The following is a 20,501-nucleotide window of genomic DNA, read 5'->3' on the forward strand; positions in this document are numbered from 1 at the left end:
CTATTAGTTATACGATCTTTTGTGTCATCATCAAAACTTGTTTCCATCTTTCACCAAAGATTAAAAAAAATATTTGTCTTTAATATTAGTAATTCAAATGGGAAATATGCAGAGTACAAACACCAAAAGCAGTTAAAAGAATTTACTAACAGCAAAACCCTCTATTTAAGAAAAAAAACATCTAATTTATTAATGAATCACCCTTGGCAATAAATTAAATATTTACGGATGAAACAGTAGCAAAGAAAACATGATAGAGAAAAATTAGATATGATGTTTTTCTGAATACAGAAATTTTTAACTTGTCATTATTTTCATGGTGTGCACATAGCTGTTTCGTTTAATGTAGTATTGATGCGTTTTTGCTTCTCACAGTCAAATAAAATATATATGCTATTAAATAAAATTATGCCAAAATAAAACAAAGTAATTTTCTGTAATAACTGAAACATGATGTAGTTGTTAACAATGAAACTGTTAACATGCTCTGAATAATCGGTCTCCCAAAGCAACTATAGTTTAATTGTATTATCAGTAGTGCAATAACTGACCTGAAAATCACCTTTTTTATTTTATTATTATTATTACACAGCACTGAAGTAAAACCTACTTTTTTTGTTTAGGAATGAAATCACAATGTTTCTTTCAATAAAATTATTAGAACATGCTCCAAGTGCATTATTAAATTTTTTAAAATACTAGTCCTAAAGCCTGTGTACACGGGCCAGTTTTTTTAAGTACCGCGGTTCCAACCCTTGCTACCTCTCTCTCCCCCTTCTCTTTTGCGCTCTCTCTTCCCCGCCCCTCTTCTGCTCTCTCCCCTCTCTTTTGCTCTCTCTCCCCCTCTCTTTTGCGCTCTCTCCCCCTCTCTTTTGCGCTCTCTCCCCCTCTCTTTTGCGCTCTCTCCCCCCTCTCTGTTGTGCTCTCACCCCCTCTCTTTTGCACTCTCTCCCCCTCTCTTTTGCCCTCTTCCCCTCTCTTTTGAGCTCTCTCCCCCCTCTTTTGTGCTCTCTCCCCATCTCTTTTGCGCTCTCTCCCCCTCTTTTGTGCTCTCCCCCCTCTTTTGCGCTCCCCCCCCCCCTCTCTTTTGCTCTCTCCCCCCTCTCTTTTGCTCTCTCTCTCCCTCCCTCTCTTTTGCTCTCTCTCCCCCCTCTTTTGCTCTCTCTCCCCCCTCTCTTTAGCGCTCTCTCCCCCTCTCTTTTGCGCTCTCTCCCCCTTCTCTTTTGTGCTCTCTCCCCTTTCTCTTTTGCACTCTCCCTCCCTCTTCTCTTTTGCGCTCTCTCTCCCCCCTCTTTTGTGCTCTCTCTCTCCCCTTCTCTTTTGAGCTCTCTCCCCTCTTTGATGCTGTCTCTCTCCCCCTCTCTTTTGAGCTCCCTCGCCCCCTCTTTTGTGCTCTCTCTCCCCTCTTTTGTGCCCTCTCTCTCCTCCTCTTCTGCTCTCTCTCCCCTCTCTCTTTTTGCTCTCTCTCCCCCTCCTTTTTTTGCTCTCTCTCCCCCTCCTTTTTTTGCTCTCTCTCCCCCTTCTCTTTTGCTGTCTCTCCCAATAAAATTATTAGAACATGCTCCAAGTGCATTATTAAATTATTTAAAATACTAGTCCTAAAGCCCGTGTACACGGGACAGTTTTTTTAAGTACCGCGGTTCCAACCCTTGCTCCTTCTCTCTCCCCCTCTCTTTTGTGCTCTCTCTTCCCCGCCCCTCTTCTGCTCTCTCCCCTCTCTTTTGCTCTCTCTCTCTCCCCCTCTTTTGCTCTCTCTCTCTCCCCATCTTTTGCTCTCTCTCCCCATCTTTTGCTCTCTCTTCCCCTCTTTTTTGCGCTCTCTCCCCTATTTTGCTCTCTCTCCCCCTCTTTTGCTCTCTCCCCCCCTCTTTTGCTCTCTCTTCCCCTCTCTTTTGCGCTCTCTCCCCCTCTCTTTTGCTCTCTCTCCCCCTCTCTTTTGCGCTCTCTCCCCCTCTCTTTTGCTCTTTTGTGCTCTTTCCCCTCTCTTTTGCGCTCTTTCCCCTCTCTTTTGCGCTCTTTCCACCTCTTTTGCGCTCTCTCCCCCCTCTCTTTTGCGCTCTCTCCCCCCTCTTTTGCGCTCTCCCCCCTCTCTTTTGCTCTCTCCCCCTCTCTTTTGCTCTCTCCCTCCCTCTCTTTTGCTCTCTCTCTCCCCCCTCTTTTGCTCTCTCTCCCCCCTCTCTTTAGCGCTCTCTCCCCCTTCTCTTTTGTGCTCTCTCCCCTTTCTCTTTTGCACTCTCTCTCCCCCTTCTCTTTTGCGCTCTCTCTATCCCCCCTTTTTTGCGCTCTCTCTCTCCCCCTCTCTTTTGTGCTCTCTCCCCCCTCTCTTTTGAGCTCTCCCCTCTTTTGTGCTCTCTCTCTCTCCTCCTCTTCTGCTCTCTCTCCCCTCTCTCTTTTTGCTCTCTCTTCCCCCTCCTCTTTTTGCTCTCTCTCCCCCCTCGCTTTTGCTGTCTCTCCCCCCTCTCTTTATCCCCCCTCTTCTGCTCTCTCTATCTCTCACGGCGCATCTGGTCCGCCCACACCCCGCCCACGACCTGTCCGGCCACGCCCTTTCACACCCGCATTTCACCCGCCCCATCCATGTCACGTCCGACTCCGCCCACATCGCATTGCACACATCATGAAATTATACTTTTGGTTAAGTGGAAAAAAACTTAGGTTAAAGGGACACTGAACCCAAATTTTTTCTTTCATGATTCAGATAGAGCATTTCATTTTAAGCAACTTTCTAATTTACTCCTATTATCTTTTTTTCTTCATTCTCTTCATTCATCTTTATTTGAAAAGCACGAAATGGAAGTTTAGATGCCGGCCCATTTTTGTTTCACAGCCTGGGTTGTTCTTGCTGATTGGCTGCTAAATGTCAGCCACCATTAAACAAGTACAGTCCACGGTGCTGAACCAAAAAATTGGTTGGCTCCTTAGCTTAGATACCTTCTTTAAAAAAAAAATAAGTGAACGAAGAAAATTTGATAATAGGAGTAAATTAGAAAGTTGCTTAAAATGTCATGCTCTATCTGAATCATGAAATAAAAAATTTGGGTTTAGTTTCCCTTTTAGTCTTTAACCTAAGCGTAAACATTAGGTAGTCATTAGCAACACGTAATACTGGCCTCATATTTTTCTTCTGTAAAAGTCTGCAAAACCCCTTTTGTTAAGCATGTAAAGTGCCTGATTCTTACAGTTTACTTTTCTTTCATGTAATTAGCAAGAGTCCATGAGCTAGTGACGTATGGGATATACATTCCTACCAGGAGGGGCAAAGTTTCCCAAACCTCAAAATGCCTACAAATACACCCCTCACCACACCCACAAATCAGTTTTACAAACTTTGCCTCCTATGGAGGTGGTGAAGTAAGTTTGTGCTAGATTCTACGTTGATATGCGCTCCGCAGCAGGTTGGAGCCCGGTTTTCCTCTCAGCGTGCAGTGAATGTCAGAGGGATTTGAGGAGAGTATTGCCTATTTGAATGCAGTGATCTCCTTCTACGGGGTCTATTTCATATGTTCTCTGTTATCGGTCGTAGAGATTCATCTCTTACCTCCCTTTTCAGATCGACGATATACTCTTATATATATACCATTTCCTCTACTGATTCTCGTTTCAGTACTGGTTTGGCTTTCTACTTCATGTAGATGAGTGTCCTGGGGTAAGTAAGTCTTATTTTCTGTGACACTCTAAGCTATGGTTGAGCACTTTATATAAAGTTCTAAATATATGTATTCAAACATTTATTTGCCTTGACTCAGGATGTTCAACATTCCTTATTTCAGACAGTCAGTTTTATATTTGGGATAATGCATATGATTAATTCATTTTTTTCTTACCTTAAAAATTTGACTTTCCCTGTGGGCTGTTAGGCTCGCGGGGGCTGAAAATGCTTCATTTTATTGCGTCATTCTTGGCGCGGACTTTTTTGGCGCAAAAATTATTTTCTGTTTCCGGTGTCATACGTGTCGCTGGAAGTTGCGTCATTTTTGACGTTCTTTTGCGCCAAAAGTGTCGGCGTTCCGGATGTGGCGTCATTTTTGGTGCCAAAAGCATTTAGGCGCCAAATAATGTGGGCGTCTTTTTTGGCGCTAAAAAATATGGGCGTCACTATTGTCTCCACATTATTTAAGTCTCATTATTTTTTTGCTTCTGGTTGCTAGAAGCTTATTCACTGGCATTTTTTTCCCATTCCTGAAACTGTCATTTAAGGAATTTGATCAATTTTGCTTTATATGTTGTTTTTTCTATTACATATTGCAAGATGTCCCACATTGAAGCTGAGTCAGAAGATACTTCTGGAAAATCGCTGCCGGGTGCTGGAGCTACCAAAGCTAAGTGTATCTGCTGTAAACTTTTGGTATCTGTTCCTCCAGCTGTTGTTTGTACTGTTTGTCATGACAAACTTGTTAATGCAGATAATATTTCCTTTAGTACTGTTACATTACCTGTTGCTGTTCCATCAACATCTAATATTCAGAGTGTTCCTGATAACATAAGAGATTTTGTTTCTAAATCCATTAAGAAGGCTATGTCTGTTATTCCTCCTTCTAGTAAACGTAAAAAGTCTTTTAAAACTTCTCATTTTTCAGATGAATTTTTAAATGAACATCATCATTCTGATACTGATATTGGTTCTTCTGATTCAGAGGATTCTGTCTCAGAGGTTGATGCTGATAAATCTTCATATTTATTTAAAATGGAATTTATTCGTTCTTTACTTAAAGAAGTCCTAATTGCATTAGAAATTGAGGATTCTAGTCCTCTTGATACTAAATCTAAACATTTAGATAAGGTTTTTAAATCTCCTGTAGTTATTCCAGAAGTATTTCCTGTCCCTGGTGCTATTTCTGAAGTAATTTCCAGGGAATGGAATAATTTGGGTAATTCTTTTACTCTTTCTAAACGTTTTAAGCAATTATATCCTGTGCCATCTGACAGATTAGAATTTTGGGACAAAATCCCTAAGGTTGATGGGGCTGTCTCTACTCTTGCTAAGCGTACTACTATTCCTACGGCAGATGGTACTTCCTTTAAGGATCCTTTAGATAGGAAAATTGAATCCTTTCTAAGAAAAGCTTACTTGTGTTCAGGTAATCTTCTTAGACCTGCTATATCTTTAGCGGATGTTGCTGCAGCTTCAACTTTTTGGTTAGAAGCTTTAGCGCAACAAGTAACAGATCATAATTCTCATAGCATTATTATTCTTCTTCAACATGCTAATAATTTTATTTGTGATGCCATCTTTGATATCATTAGAGTTGATGTCAGGTATATGTCTCTAGCTATCTTAGCTAGAAGAGCTTTATGGCTTAAAACTTGGAATGCTGATATGTCTTCTAAGTCTACTCTGCTTTCCCTTTCTTTCCAGGGTAATAAATTATTTTGTTCTCAGTTGGATTCTATTATCTCAACTGTTACTGGAGGGAAAGGAACTTTTTTACCACAGGATAAAAAATCTAAAGGTAAATTTAGGTCTAATAATCGTTTTCGTTCCTTTCGTCACAACAAGGAACAAAAGCCTGATCATTCATCCTCAGGAGCGGTATCAGTTTGGAAACCATCTCCAGTCTGGAATAAATCCAAGCCTTTTAGAAAACCAAAACCAGCTCCCAAGTCCACATGAAGGTGCGGCCCTCATTCCAGCTCAGCTGGTAGGGGGCAGATTACGTTTTTTCAAAGAAATTTGGATCAATTCCGTTCACAATCTTTGGATTCAGAACATTGTTTCAGAAGGGTACAGAATTGGCTTCAAGATAAGGCCTCCTGCAAAGAGATTTTTTCTTTCCTGTGTCCCAGTAAACCCAGCGAAGGCTCAAGCATTTCTGAAATGTGTTTCAGATCTAGAGTTGGCTGGAGTAATTATGCCAGTTCCAGTTCTGGAACAGGGACTGGGGTTTTAATCAAATCTCTTCATTGTACCAAAGAAGGAGAATTCCTTCAGACCAGTTCTGGATCTAAAAATATTGAATCGTTATGTAAGGATACCAACATTCAAGATGGTAACTATAAGGACTATCCTGCCTTTTGTTCAGCAAGAGCATTATATGTCCACAATAGATTTACAGGATGCATATCTGCATATTCTGATTCATCCAGATCACTTTCAGTTTCTGAGATTCTCTTTCCTAGACAAGCATTACCAGTTTGTGGCTCTACCGTTTGGCCTAGCTACAGCTCCAAGAATTTTTACAAAGGTTCTTGGTGCCCTTCTGTCTGTAATCAGAGAACAGGTTATTGTGGTATTTCCTTATTTGGACGATATCTTGGTACTTGCTCAGTCTTCACATTTAGCAGAATCTCATACGAATCGACTTGTATTGTTTCTTCAAGTTCATGGTTGGAGGATCAATTTACCAAAAAGTTCATTGATTCCTCAGACAAGGGTAACCTTTTTAGGTTTCCAGATAGATTCAGTGTCCATGACTCTGTCACTAACGGACAAGAGACGTCTAAAATTGATATCAGCTTGTCAAAACCTTCAGTCACGATCATTCCCTTCGGTAGCTTTATGCATGGAAATTCTAGGTCTTATGACTGCAGCATCGGACGCGATCCCCTTTGCTCGTTTTCACATGCGACCTCTTCAGCTCTGTATGCTGAACCAGTGGTGCAGGGATTACACAAAGATATCTCAATTAATATCTTTAACACCAATTGTACGACACTCTCTGATGTGGTGGACAGATCACCATCGTTTAGTTCAGGGGGCTTCTTTTGTTCTTCCGACCTGGACTGTAATTTCAACAGATGCAAGTCTGACAGGTTGGGGAGCTGTTTGGGGGTCTCTGACAGCACAAGGGGTTTGGGAATCTCAGGAGGTGAGATTACCTATCAATATTTTGGAACTCCGTGCAATTTTCAGAGCTCTTCAGTCATGGCCTCTTCTAAAGAGAGAATCGTTCATTTGTTTTCAGACAGACAATGTCACAGCTGTGGCATACATCAATCATCAAGGAGGGACTCACAGTCCTCTGGCTATGAAGGAAGTATCTCGAATTCTGGTATGGGCGGAATCCAGCTCCTGTCTAGTTTCTGCGGTTCATATCCCAGGTATAGACAATTGGGAAGCGGATTATCTCAGCCGCCAAACGTTACATCCGGGCGAATGATCTCTTCACCCAGAGGTTTTTCTTCAGATTGTTCAAATGTGGGGACTTCCAGAAATAGATCTGATGGCCTCTCATCTAAACAAGAAACTTCCCAGGTATCTGTCCAGATCCAGGGATCCTCAAGCGGAAGCAGTGGATGCATTGTCACTTCCTTGGAAGTATCATCCTGCCTATATCTTTCCGCCTCTAGTTCTTCTTCCAAGAGTAATCTCCAAGATTCTGAAGGAATGCTCGTTTGTTCTGCTGGTAGCTCCAGCATGGCCTCACAGGTTTTGGTATGCGGATCTTTTGTCGCAAGGTCCTTTTTTCCATCAGGATCTCAAATCCTTAAATTTAAAGGTATGGAGATTGAACGCTTGATTCTTAGTCAAAGAGGTTTCTCTGACTCTGTGATTAATACTATGTTACAGGCTCGTAAATCTGTATCTAGGGAGATATATTATAGAGTCTGGAAGACTTATATTTCTTGGTGTCTTTCTCATCGTTTTTCCTGGCATTCTTTTAGAATTCCGAGAATTTTACAGTTTCTTCAGGATGGTTTGGATAAAGGTTTGTCTGCAAGTTCCTTGAAAGGACAAATCTCTGCTCTTTCTGTTCTTTTTCACAGAAAGATTGCTAATCTTCCTGATATTCATTGTTTTGTACAAGCTTTGGTTCGTATAAAACCTGTCATTAAGTCAATTTCTCCTCCTTGGAGTTTGAATTTGGTTCTGGGGCTCTTCAAGCTCCTCTGTTTGAACCTATGCATTCATTGGACATCAAATTACTTTCTTGGAAAGTTTTGTTCCTTTTGGCCATCTCTTCTGCCAGACGAGTTTCTGAATTATCTGCTCTTTCTTGTGAGTCTCCTTTTCTGATCTTTCATCAGGATAAGGTGGTGTTGCGAACTTCTTTTAAATTTTTACCTAAGGTTGTGAATTCTAACAACATTAGTAGAGAAATTGTGGTTCCTTCATTGTGTCCTAATCCTAAGAATTCTAAGGAGAGATCATTGCATTCTTTGGATGTAGTTAGAGCTTTGAAATATTATGTTGAAGCTACTAAGAATTTCTGAAAGACTTCTAGTCTATTTGTTATCTTTTCTGGTTCTAGGAAAGGTCAGAAGGCCTCTGCCATTTCTTTGGCATCTTGGTTGAAATCTTTAATTCATCATGCTTATGTCGAGTCGGGTAAAACTCCGCCTCAAAGGATTACAGCTCATTCTACTAGGTCAGTTTTTACTTCCTGGGCGTTTAGGAATGATGCTTCGGTTGATCAGATTTGCAAAGCAGCAACTTGGTCTTCTTTGCATACTTTTACTAAATTCTACCATTTTGATGTGTTTTCTTCTTCTGAAGCTGTTTTTGGTAGAAAAGTACTTCAGGCAGCTGTTTCAGTTTGAATCTTCTGCTTATAATTTCATTTTTTTTCATTTAATCTTTATTTTGGGTGTGGATTATTTTTCAGCGGAATTGGCTGTCTTTATTTTATCCCTCCCTCTCTAGTGACTCTTGCGTGGAAAGATCCACATCTTGGGTAGTCATTATCCCATACGTCACTAGCTCATGGACTCTTGCTAATTACATGAAAGAAAACTTAATTTATGTAAGAACTTACCTGATTAATTCATTTCTTTCATATTAGCAAGAGTCCATGAGGCCCACCCTTTTTTGTGGTGGTTATGATTTTTTTGTATAAAGCACAATTATTCCAATTCCTTATTTTTTATGCTTTCGCACTTTTTTCTTATCACCCCACTTCTTGGCTATTCGTTAAACTGATTTGTGGGTGTGGTGAGGGGTGTATTTGTAGGCATTTTGAGGTTTGGGAAACTTTGCCCCTCCTGGTAGGAATGTATATCCCATACGTCACTAGCTCATGGACTCTTGCTAATATGAAAGAAATGAATTTATCAGGTAAGTTCTTACATAAATTATGTTTTTCTTACTATGGTGTTTACCAAATTTGCTAATTTTTGCAACAGCAGCTCTTCAATGGCTTGAAAAGGCAGCAAATATTGCGCAAGACTGCATACAACATATTCGCATGGGAATTCTGATAGATTTGAGCATGGGCTAGAGTGTGGCACTTATTATATTCAAAATTAATTTGAATGTCCTTTACTATGCTGTAAAAAGTATCAATTAAAAGAAGATATTAAAAAGTTGGGAACTTGGGACTCTCCAGTGTGGAATATAAACAACTTAATTCTCACCATTTTCTATGCTAAATTATAATCAATGTTAAAAGTGTGGCCTGGTGGCGGAGCTTCTGGGGACCTAGTGGGGCAGAGACCTCTCAGTTACTGATTACATTTAAAATGGTTAACAGCAGTCTGACTCACAGTAGCCTTATTACATAGGAACATATCATCCAGCAGCCTGAATGTGCTGTGCACAACAAGCCACAACCACTTTGTAATGTAGATAATCAGCTTCTTTATACTTTCAATATTAAAAACAGGGAACAATTTGTTCCTCGATCTTGAAACCAGCCCTTTCTAACCTATCCCTAGCTCTTCCCCTAACGTATCCTTCAAAAGAGATGATTGTCTATAAGATTCCAGATAGAGACATTCTGAACATCATGACCCACAACATTCTTGATGTGAAATTGTAGATGGTGATCTTAAAGCAGGATACCAATAGGGGCAGGATGGTTCTCTGACAGCCAAATGTTAATGTAACATTTGTCAGGTTGTGAATGTTACAGCAAGAGTTAACCCCCTGGCTGCCACAGCTCATTATGTTTACCATTGTGTACTTGGCACTTAGAAGCCAATATTGTTAATCTTTTGACTAAGTCTGGCATTTTAAAGGCACAGTAAACACAAATGCTTTTTCCCTCTATATGACGGAACCTATTAATGATACGTTCTTATTTGTCTATAGATTTGTGTAGAATAAATAAAAAGTCCATGTAGCATCCCCATTAGGTATATATTTAAATATTCCTGCCTTATGAAAATACAGAAGGTACAGCCAAGCAAAAGCCATAACGACAGCTCTATACACTTTAATGTAGAGGACACTCCAACAGCTTTGGTGTGACGGGTCTAGCAGTGCTGATGCACAAGGCTACTTTCTACACCAATTGCCTAGACTCTAATATAGAGGTGTGGAAGCACAGTGTGCATTACAGTCTAATGGATTGGGCAGTATATTTCCCTTTTCAAAGATTAAAATAGTGCTCACCGGCTGGGGAGATTGGCAAGAAAATGTAGACATGCACCCAACTGAGTGCTAAAAGACATTTGCAATTATTGTACACAAGACTGAGGTCAAGTGACATTATAAAATCAAGAGGAACCTTCATACGGACACAAAACAAACGTCATGTTTACTGCTGCCCCTTTAACTTGCTGTTTACAATGCTAGTGGTACTTTCTGTTGTGCACCATAAGTCCAGGAAATAAAATGGTCTGTGATGTCCGTCAGCATTTTTGTTTTATTAATTATAAAAAATGTATCTAAACAATATTCACAAAATTAAGAACTCTTCAGTTGTCTAGCATGCGATTTGTATCCCTGCACACCACTTCAAATACACATCTTATGCCTACATCCATAAATTACTGGAGCCAAGACAGCAATCTGTATAGCTTCAAAATGAAGTGTTTCACAAGCACAGCCTGTTTATTTTAATAAATGAAAGCACACTCTCGGTGCCTTTCAGAAAATAATCCCATGTGCACAAATAATGAATACCTCACCCCATACACACTGAGATCTCATGTAAAGATTGTCAGACATTTTATTTATATAAAACACGGTCCCAGCCATGACCGTAAATATATTTATAAAACATACTAATTACATAAAGTGTAACAACTCTCTTGAGCCTCTTTTCTAAAGTATACAAAACCCATGTTAGTGTATTCTTCTTATACATTATTAAGGTAGAATTTCAGTAGGAAAATTAAATACAGTAGAATTACAGTACAATTTCATAATCAGCAAGTGTCACGCCGTGACGCAGTAGGGGTTGCTAGGGACACGGCACCTCCTTCCCTGCTCGTTGTCAGGGGCTGTGCCAGCTCCTGTTGTGTGCGGCGCTGACATCATTGCCACACTCTCTCTGCTCTGATGCCGATTGGGATTCCCTGTGGCGCAAATCCTGCGCCTATGTAAGTTGCCATTCAGCAATCTATCACTGCCCAAGTATAGGTGTTACTTTGTGTTCTCCTGGGTGTGATAGATTGCTGATTTCTGGATCGATATTCTGTTGCTGAACTCTGCTTGTCTGACCTCTCTGCCTGTTAACCCCTAAACTACTGGATTAATATACTGCTGCTGAACTCTTCTTGTCTAACCACTCTACCTGATAACCCCTAAATTGCTGGATTGATATACTGCTGCTGAACTCTGCTTGTCTGACCACTCTGCCTGAATAACCCCTATTGATCTGGATTGCCTCTCTGTTGCCAAACCCTGCCTGTCTGACCATTCTAGTGGTTTACCTTTGGACTGCTTTACAATTGCCAAACCCTGCCTGCCTGACCATTCTAGTAGTTTACCTTTGGACTACCTTACTGTTGCCAAACCTTGCCTGCCTGACTCTTCTTGTGGTTTACCACTGAACTACCTTTCTCTGATTCCCTGCCTGTTGCCACCCGAAGACCATCCTGCCTTAGTGCCGCTTACCTCATCTTGTGAACTTTCTCTGCTCTGGGATATTCCCTATATTTCCAGCTTGACGCCGTGATAAGAAGACTACTGTCCGAGTTCGGTCTGATAGTGGAATTTCCCACGAGCATTACATTAAGCACATAATTACCAGCCAATGCAATAGCACTACATTTATAAAGAGCAGTAGATGTTTTCAAAATTGGTGTACGTTTCCTGCCTCCTGTATCAAGTGACAGCCACCATTAGCCAATCATACACTAATATAAATGCATATACTGTGGTCTCTTTTTCTAAATTTCATGCTCTTTCTTAATCAGGAAAGTTTTGTTTTCATTTGAGAGTCCCTTTAAATCCTCCATATGCTTTATTTTTTATTAAGATCTTCTCAAAAGGGCCGAATTAGCTGTCAGGCTCGCCGGAAACATAAGTTAAGAAGCAGCGGTATTGAGACCGCTACTCCTTAACTTATATACCACCTCTAAGGTGGTAGACAGAAATCATTCTGATCATATACGATCGGGATGATTGACACCCCTGCTAGTGGCCGCAAAAGTGCAGGGGGTGGGATTGCACAAGCATTTCACTAGAAATGCGTGTGCAATGTTAAATGCCGACAACATATGCTGTCTGCATTTAGTGATGTCAGGCGGACATGATCTGCTACAGCGGATCATGTGCGCCGTATCTTAATAAATCGGCCCCTTAAAAGGACATAATATTCATATGCTAAATCACTTGAAACTGATGCAGTATAACTGTAAAAAGCTTACAGGAAAATATCACCTGAGCATCTCTATGTAAAAAAAGAAGATATTTTACCTCACAATTTCCTCAGCTCAGCAGAGTAAGTTCTGTGTACAAAGTTATACTTTAACTGTTGCTCAGCTGCAGGTAAAAAAAAAGAAATAATGAAGAAATGAACAGCAGCCAATCAGCATCAGCAGTGCTGAGGTCATGAACTCTTTCATAGTAAACTTCCTTAAACTGAATAGGGAAATAAGATGAGTGTGCACGAGGCTCAACCCCTTAGATGTCCTGGGACAGACATACTGATTTGCTGCTTAGAAGTCTTTTACAATGGGTTGTGGCTACTGAGGAATTTTTTAGATAAAATATCTTTCTTTTTTACATAGAGATGTTGAGGTGATATTTTCTAGTCAGCTTTTAATATACGCTCTCCGTATTCAGCTGCTGGTGCAACGCCGCCCCCTGCTGACTTGCGGCCAATGGGCTGCCAGCAGGGAGCTGTCAATCAACCAGATCGTACTTGATCGGGTTGATTTCCGGCGATTCCTGTCCGCCTGCTCAGAGCAGACGGACAGGGTTATGGAGCAGCGGTCTTTAGACCGCTGCTTCATAACTTGTGTTTATGGCGAGTCTGAAGACTCTCCAGAAACACGGGCCCACAAGCTCCGTAAATGGGCCCCTATATCTGGATAATTATCCAGGCTCCTTTATGGGTGATCTGCAAGACCATATGCAATAGAAACCAAACTTTACAAAGCAGAACATATATTGCATAGCATAGAAAACAATTAGGCATGCATAACCATACAGGCAAAAGCAATCATGAAATCATACAAAATCACCAGAAAATCAGCTATAAAACATGAACATATAACAGGTATTTGATCATTGGGAAATAAACAATCAACATTGAATAATGCAAAATAACATTGATACTCACATACACTACCCATCAAATGTTTTAGAACAACTTAATTTTCCAGTTTTTATTGACATATACATCAGAAGGTAGTTCTGATATAGCCTGGATGTATGTTTTAGGTCATTATTTTTCTGAAGGATGAACACCTGACCAACTAGGCATATACCAGAAGGTATTGCATGGTGCTGTAGTCTTCTTGGTTCAAGATGTACTCCCAAGTCCTCACACTTCCTCCTCCATGTTTGACATTTGGTGGCACACGAGGACCCATCCTTTTGCCTACTCTGTGTGATGAACTGATTATTTCAGATTTTGGTTTATTGGTCCATAAGATCTCCTTCCAGTTTGCAGATCAAAGTCGTCTTCTCAGAGCTGATTGTGAGACTTTCCTACTTTGATCAATCTTAAGATGTGCTTGAAACTGCTGTCCTGTGAGACGCCTATCACACAAGCTGTTGACTCTCAGAAACTTGTATTCTGATTCTGTTGTGGACTTAGGTCTTCCAGACATCTTGCTGCTAAAGTTTCCTCCTATTTGGTGTTGGAAATCGTGCTCACTTACACATTGGGGCCTATTTATCAAAGGTCTTGCGGACCTGATCCGACAGTGCGGATCAGGTTCGCAAGACCTCGCTAAATGCGGAGAGCAACATGCTCTCCGCATTTAACATTGCACCAGCAGCTCACAAGAGCTGCTTGTGCAACGCCAGCCCTTGCTGACTCGCGGCCATTCGACCACCAGCAGGGAGGTGTCAATCAACCCGATCGTACTCGATCGGGTTGATTTCCGGCAATTCCTGTCCGCCTCATCAGAGCAGGCGGACAGGGTTATGGAGCAGCGGTCTTTAGACCGCTGCTTCATAACTGGTGTGTCTGGTGAGTCTGAAGACTCGCCAGAAACACGGGGCTCTTCAAGCTCCGTTCGGAGCTTGATAAATGGGCCCATTGGCTTTCTTTGCAATTTCTTAAAGGGACATAAAACCCAATGTTTTTCTTTCATGATTCAGGTAGAGCACACAATTTTAAAGAACTTTACATTTACTTCTGTTATCAAATTTTCATAGTTTTCTTGTTATCCTTTGTTGAAAAGCAAGGATGTAAGCTCAGAAGTGTGCACATGTCTGCAGCACTATATGGCAGCAGTTTTGCAACAATTTTATACATTAGCAGAAGCATTAGATGGCAGCACTTTTTCCTGTCATGTAGTGCTTCAGGCACGTGCACGCTACTTACCTAGGTATCTCTTCAACAAAGAATATGAGAAAGAAGCAAACTTAATAAGAGAAGTAAATTGGAAACTCTCTCTACCTCTCTCCTCACTGGGCTTGTATAAAAAATTGCTTTTATTTATCACAGGTTAAAAAAGGGAATAGAGCATGACGTTTCAATGCCCTACTAGCATCTTTATCAAATGTACCCAAAAGAGACAGGATAGAAACATCACCAGCGTAATGTCCCAAAGGAAGTCTGATTAAAAGTGCAAAAGTTTTTATAGTCACTCCTCTGTGAGCAATCAATAAACGGAATAGAGCGGTGTACAATTAGGCTTGCCGCTCCGTGTCTGATTTAAATGTTCAATTTGTTGTCGGATTAGTGCTACCTGCTGATTGGGTCCTGTTGTTAGTCACATGTGCCAATCACAATTTGAGAAACAGAGAGCTGCATGGCTAATTATCATATTACCAGCATGGCCGTTAAGCCCCGCCCCTCTGGGGTGCATCATAGATCCGGATAGCAGTTTAGTCTATGGGAATATTGACACATGAGTGATCGGATGATACACATGTAAGTATTTCCAGTGTCACCACAGCCACCTTCATAAACGTGCCCCACATTATATAAAGCGGGTCATCCCGCTATATATATATATATATATATATATATATATATATATATGTGTGTGTGTGTGTGTGTGTGTGTGTGTGTGTGTGTGTGTGTATGTATGTATATATATTTATGTCTGTGTGTGTGTATATATATATATATATATATATATATATATATATATATATGTGTGTGTGTGTGTGTGTGTGTGTTTGTGTGTATATTCCTATGTGCTAGGAAGATGAGGCTGCTGAGAGGGACATAGGCAAAGGCAGTGGTGAGGTCCAAAGAGAGATTGATAGTCTGCCAGGAGTATGAAGTGAGAATAAATAATAAAAGTGAGTTAGAAGTTCCTGTTTAAGAGGGAGCATAACTGGGTAGGGGCAAACATAATGGGTGCAGGCAGTGGGGGTATCTGGAACACGGCAGCAAACAGCTAGTGTACAAAACATAATTTTGAAAGAGTCATACATCACATCCTGACCTGGAGTGCCGTAGCTGTGGCGGTTCACATTGCCAAGTCACCAGTCCAGAGAAGAAGATGCAAGCACTAATAGGAGTAAAGTTTAAAAAATTCCAAAATGTATTGAATCAACAACTTAAAAAGATATAACCCAGACAAGGCAAACAGACATGGGGAAAGGTCTTATGCGTTTCGCACCCCCTAGTGGTGCTTAACCATAGACTGATGTTGCACAGCACAGAGGCTCTATTTAATACCATGACAGTATAAATTAACCCCTGGTTGGCAGGGATAGTATACATAAATTTAAAAAAAAAATCAACATAAAATGCATGAATTTCATGCGTTGTTTAATATAATCATAGCAGAATGGTTTCTATGGAAAATGTTCATTTTGAATTTTATACATAACGCCAAGAAATGTTGAAAAAAAAGATGTAAGTTTGTGCAATGTGTACCTTTCTTTCATAAAGTTCTGAAAATATCAACATGATATAATGAATAGATTTACTGGGCACAAGCTCATCTTATATTAGACTAGCTTTGCATATCTAATGGACCTATCACAAAAATGTATTTACAAAATATTCTATGTAAGTGTATACATATCTATACAGTCTTATTTAGTAGCTGATATGTTGCATTAAACAAACTAAGTAAAAGACTCTAATATATACACAAAAACACAAATATATATATATATATATATATATATATATATATATATATGATAAAAAAATAACAAATAATGATGATAACCACCAGTATTACCAAACATTAGTGGAGACCAGACAATAAGTTGTTAATGAAATAACTAATGTCACATTCTCTGTTCATCCCCAGAGGTACGGTTTTTTTAATCTTAGAATCCAAAACAATTCCTTTTTATTTAGTATTGTACTCTTATTGCCTCCTCTGGGAGGTATTCTGGCTAGGTCTATCACTTGAACAGACATGTCAGCTACATCTGTGAAGTGAATGCCATTAAAATGGCTTGCTACTGCTGACTCCTTGACATAGTGTTTTTTTTTTTTACATCTCTGGTGTGTTCCCCCACTATTTTTCTGAATTCTCTGGAGGTTTTGCCAATGTACTGACATTTGCAAAGATTGCAAGTGAGCATATAAATCACCAATTGTGTACTGAATTAGCATAGAAATTAATCTCAAATTTTTGATTTGTTACACTGGACTCAAATGTGTTGCCTGGAAGAAGAACTGAAATAAGGGGGCAGTCTGCAGAGGCTTAGATACAAGGTAATTACAGAGGTAAAACGTGTATTATTGTAACTGTGTTAGTTATGCAAAACTGGAGAATGGGTAATTAATGGATTATCTATCTTTTAAAACAACAACAATTCTGGTGTTGACTGTCCCTTTAAACTCCATCTGAAATATCACTAACATTCTGGATCTGTTTATCCAAAAGTAGAAAGTTTACCATCAAGTTTACCAAGTGTTTTTAAAAAAAAATAAAAAAAAAATGTTATACTGGATATTTTTTCTTCTAACAAATTCTAGCACATTCATATATAATCATATTGCATGTGTACGTGAATAAAATAAGAATTTATGGGGGGGGGAAACAATAAATGTTATTATGTATAATTTTTTTTGTTCTGGTTTTGTCTACTCTGAGAGCATAGCAAGCTGTGTTTTTTTTTTAAACAATACATTGTGTTCTCAGTGTCCTTGAAAATGTTGGGTATTTAGAAATACTGTATGTAAAAAAGATACAAGGTTTTTGTGCTAAATGGATGTTAGGTTCTACCCTCACAAGATTATCCAATAAATTCCATAAAACATCTATTTGAAAGTATGCATTTTTCAAGACAGTGCATTGCAATAGCCAAGTAATACTGAAAAACAATGTTTACAATAATTGCCATAGATTCATTGTATAATTCTTTGACCACTTATGGGTTAAGCAAATAATTATGGGCCAGATTACAAGTGGAGCGCAAAATTATCGCTTTAGCTAAAGCGATATTTGGGCTCCACTTTGTAATACCAGTACATGCTAATGTGTGCTGATATTACAAGTTTACAGTTTTGAGGGCATTTTGGGCACTTTTAGAAAATGTCCCTGAGATCAGATCTCTGGTTAATTTTCGGATCGCTAATTGCTACCACGAGCTTGAAGTAGCAATAACAGCCACTTGTAATGGCTGGTTAATATCACGCTCCCGCAAACGAACAAATTTGCCTGTTTACAGGGACACAATAATTTAGCGCTCCACTTGTAATCTAGCCCTATATGTGCAATTCATTTTATTTGTATGTATTGAAGTATAGTTGTAGGTGCAAAAATCTAAAGAATGTATGAAGAATTATTGTCACTACACCCTAAATTGCATGAACTTTCAACTGTGTAACACTGAATATATGCTATGGGGCCGATTTATCATGTGTCTGGTGGACATGATCCGCTGTAGCGTTCATGTCTGCCAGACATCGATAGATGCCAACAGCATACGCTGTCGGCATTTATCATTACACAAGCATTTCTGGTGAACAATGACGCCCCCTGCAGATTTGCTGCAACTTTATTTAAAAGGGGCATCATATTATGCATAGTATAAATCTGCAATTAAAGGGACAGGAAACCCCAACATTTTCTTTCATGATTTGGATAGAACACGATATTAAACAAGTTTTCAATTTACTTCTATTATCACATTTGCTTCATTCTCTTGTTATCCTTTGCTGAAGGAACATAATTGCACTACTGGCAGCTAGATAAACACATCTAGTAAGCCAATCACAAGAGATAAATGTGTGCAGGCACCAATCGGCAGCTAGCTCCCACTAGTGTGGGATATGTGCGTATTCTTTTTCAACAATAAATACCTACAGAACTAAGCACTTTTAAAAATAGAAATTAATTTAAAAGTGTCTTAAAATTACATGCTCTATCTGAATCATGCAAGTTTCATTTTTACTTTCCTATCCCTTTAACTATTTATTGCAAAGAATACATACAATGCATACAAAATAACCATCCTTTTGTTATCTACATTTACGTTGTTTTGATAAGGTTAATTAGGGACAGATTTAAAAAAAGCCCTCAAGCCATATAATCAGTCACTGAGCAAATTGTTGTAGAGTCAGGGTTATGAGGTCTGCACCGTACACTCTATCGATTTTGGGAGTAAGTTGACGACCATCATTTTAGAGTTTAAATATAGTAAAAGACAGCAAAAGAATCAAGAAAATATTCTGCATTTTGGACAAGATTACAAGTGGAGCGCAAAAATATTAGTTATTTTTTATTGCTAGAGACAAGCTTCCGAAGGGCCTATCATATCGTTTCACCAATGATTAGAATAATAGCGGGAGGGGAGTATCACGTGATATAACCTGAATGCAAAAGGATAGAAGGGAGCTGACTGACTATTTGCTGAACTTTAGACTTATAACTTGCTGTGTTGAGACACAGTCACTATAAGCAAAATTGGGCTACCTTTTTAATATCCATATCGCAATACCCTTATTTCATATGAGGTGAAACAAGAAGTTCTGGAAGCTGAAATATCGATTTGGTTATTTTTGGTGAAGTATACGCAATTTATAAATATATGTATAATATTTAAATCAAAGGTATTTGGTAACTATAACTAATTGCAGTTAGTAGATTTAAAAGGGCACTTTGGGGCATATCTATCAAGCTCCAGATAGAGCTTGAGGCCCTGTGTTTCTGGCGAGCCTACAGGCTCGCCAGAAATACCAGTTATGAAGCAGCGGGCTAAAGACCGCTGCTCCATAACCCTGTCCGCTTGCTCTGATCGGGTTGATTGACACCCCCTGCTGGCGGCCGATTGGCCGCGATTCTGCATGGGGGCGACGTTGCACTAGCAGCTCTTGTGAGCTGCTGGTGCAATGCTGAATACGGAGAGCGTATTGCTCTCTGTATTCAGCGAGGTCTGGTGGACCTGATCCGCACTGTCAGATCAGGTCCGCCAGACTTTGATAAATAGAGGCCTTTGTATTTTAGCTTGCATTCATAATCCTGTGTGGTTTAAAATGAATCATTAATGCTAATAGTAATAGTAATTTATCTTTGCAAATATATATATATATATATATATATATATATATATATATTAGAATTTGTCTTAATTGCAGATAATTAAGAATTTAGTTCAGCTCAGATAAATTGGCATAGGAATTGGTTGTTTGCATTAAGAATATATATAACTTCTGGTGTTTTAAGAGTTGTACAGAATCATTTGCGGGCTAAATAGCTTAAGTATATTTGTCTGGACGTTAACAAACCATACCTTGGCATCTCATTGTGATATTTAAATGCAACTCTGATTTGGGAAATTATTGTGAATAAGGTAATTTTTATGATCTTTGTATAGCATATTATAACAGCATAATCGTGTATAGTTTGATTCATAACCTGGTTCCTATAAATATAATTCTATGTGTCTATAAATTTTAACTAATATAAAGAATTTAGGAATTTACATTAATTTTAATTGTCTTGTATATGCATTTTATTGGGGGTTTATTTTAAAGAATAATTATTAAATATATTGTATTATAACCCAGCCATATACTGACAATAGAAATAAATTGGAAAGTTATTTAAAATTGTAAGCTTTATCTGATTCATGAAAGAAACATTTTGGGTTTCATGCCCCTTTAAATCCTTCTGGAGAGATGGTTTCCAGAACTGTACACAAGGTCTAACTAGTGATTTGTTTTCTCCTTGCGCCTCTGAGCCATGTTCCTGTATCAGGTTAATGCATGTCCTCTTATGTGTTAATGCAGGAGTTTTTTTCCCACTAGTAGGATGTATTTCTCTTACTGCTTAGCGCAACTCTGTGTTTGTTC

General features: G+C 39.3%; 1 protein-coding gene across 1 annotated transcript in view; it reads left to right on the top strand.

Moving 5' to 3' along the window:
• SEZ6 (seizure related 6 homolog) overlaps positions 1-20,501 on the top strand; it is a 639,531-nt gene that overhangs the window by 324,150 nt on the left and 294,880 nt on the right. The window lies entirely within an intron of this gene.

This window comes from Bombina bombina, chromosome 3 (assembly GCF_027579735.1).
Source record: "Bombina bombina isolate aBomBom1 chromosome 3, aBomBom1.pri, whole genome shotgun sequence".
Classification (NCBI taxonomy): Eukaryota; Metazoa; Chordata; class Amphibia; order Anura; family Bombinatoridae; genus Bombina; species Bombina bombina.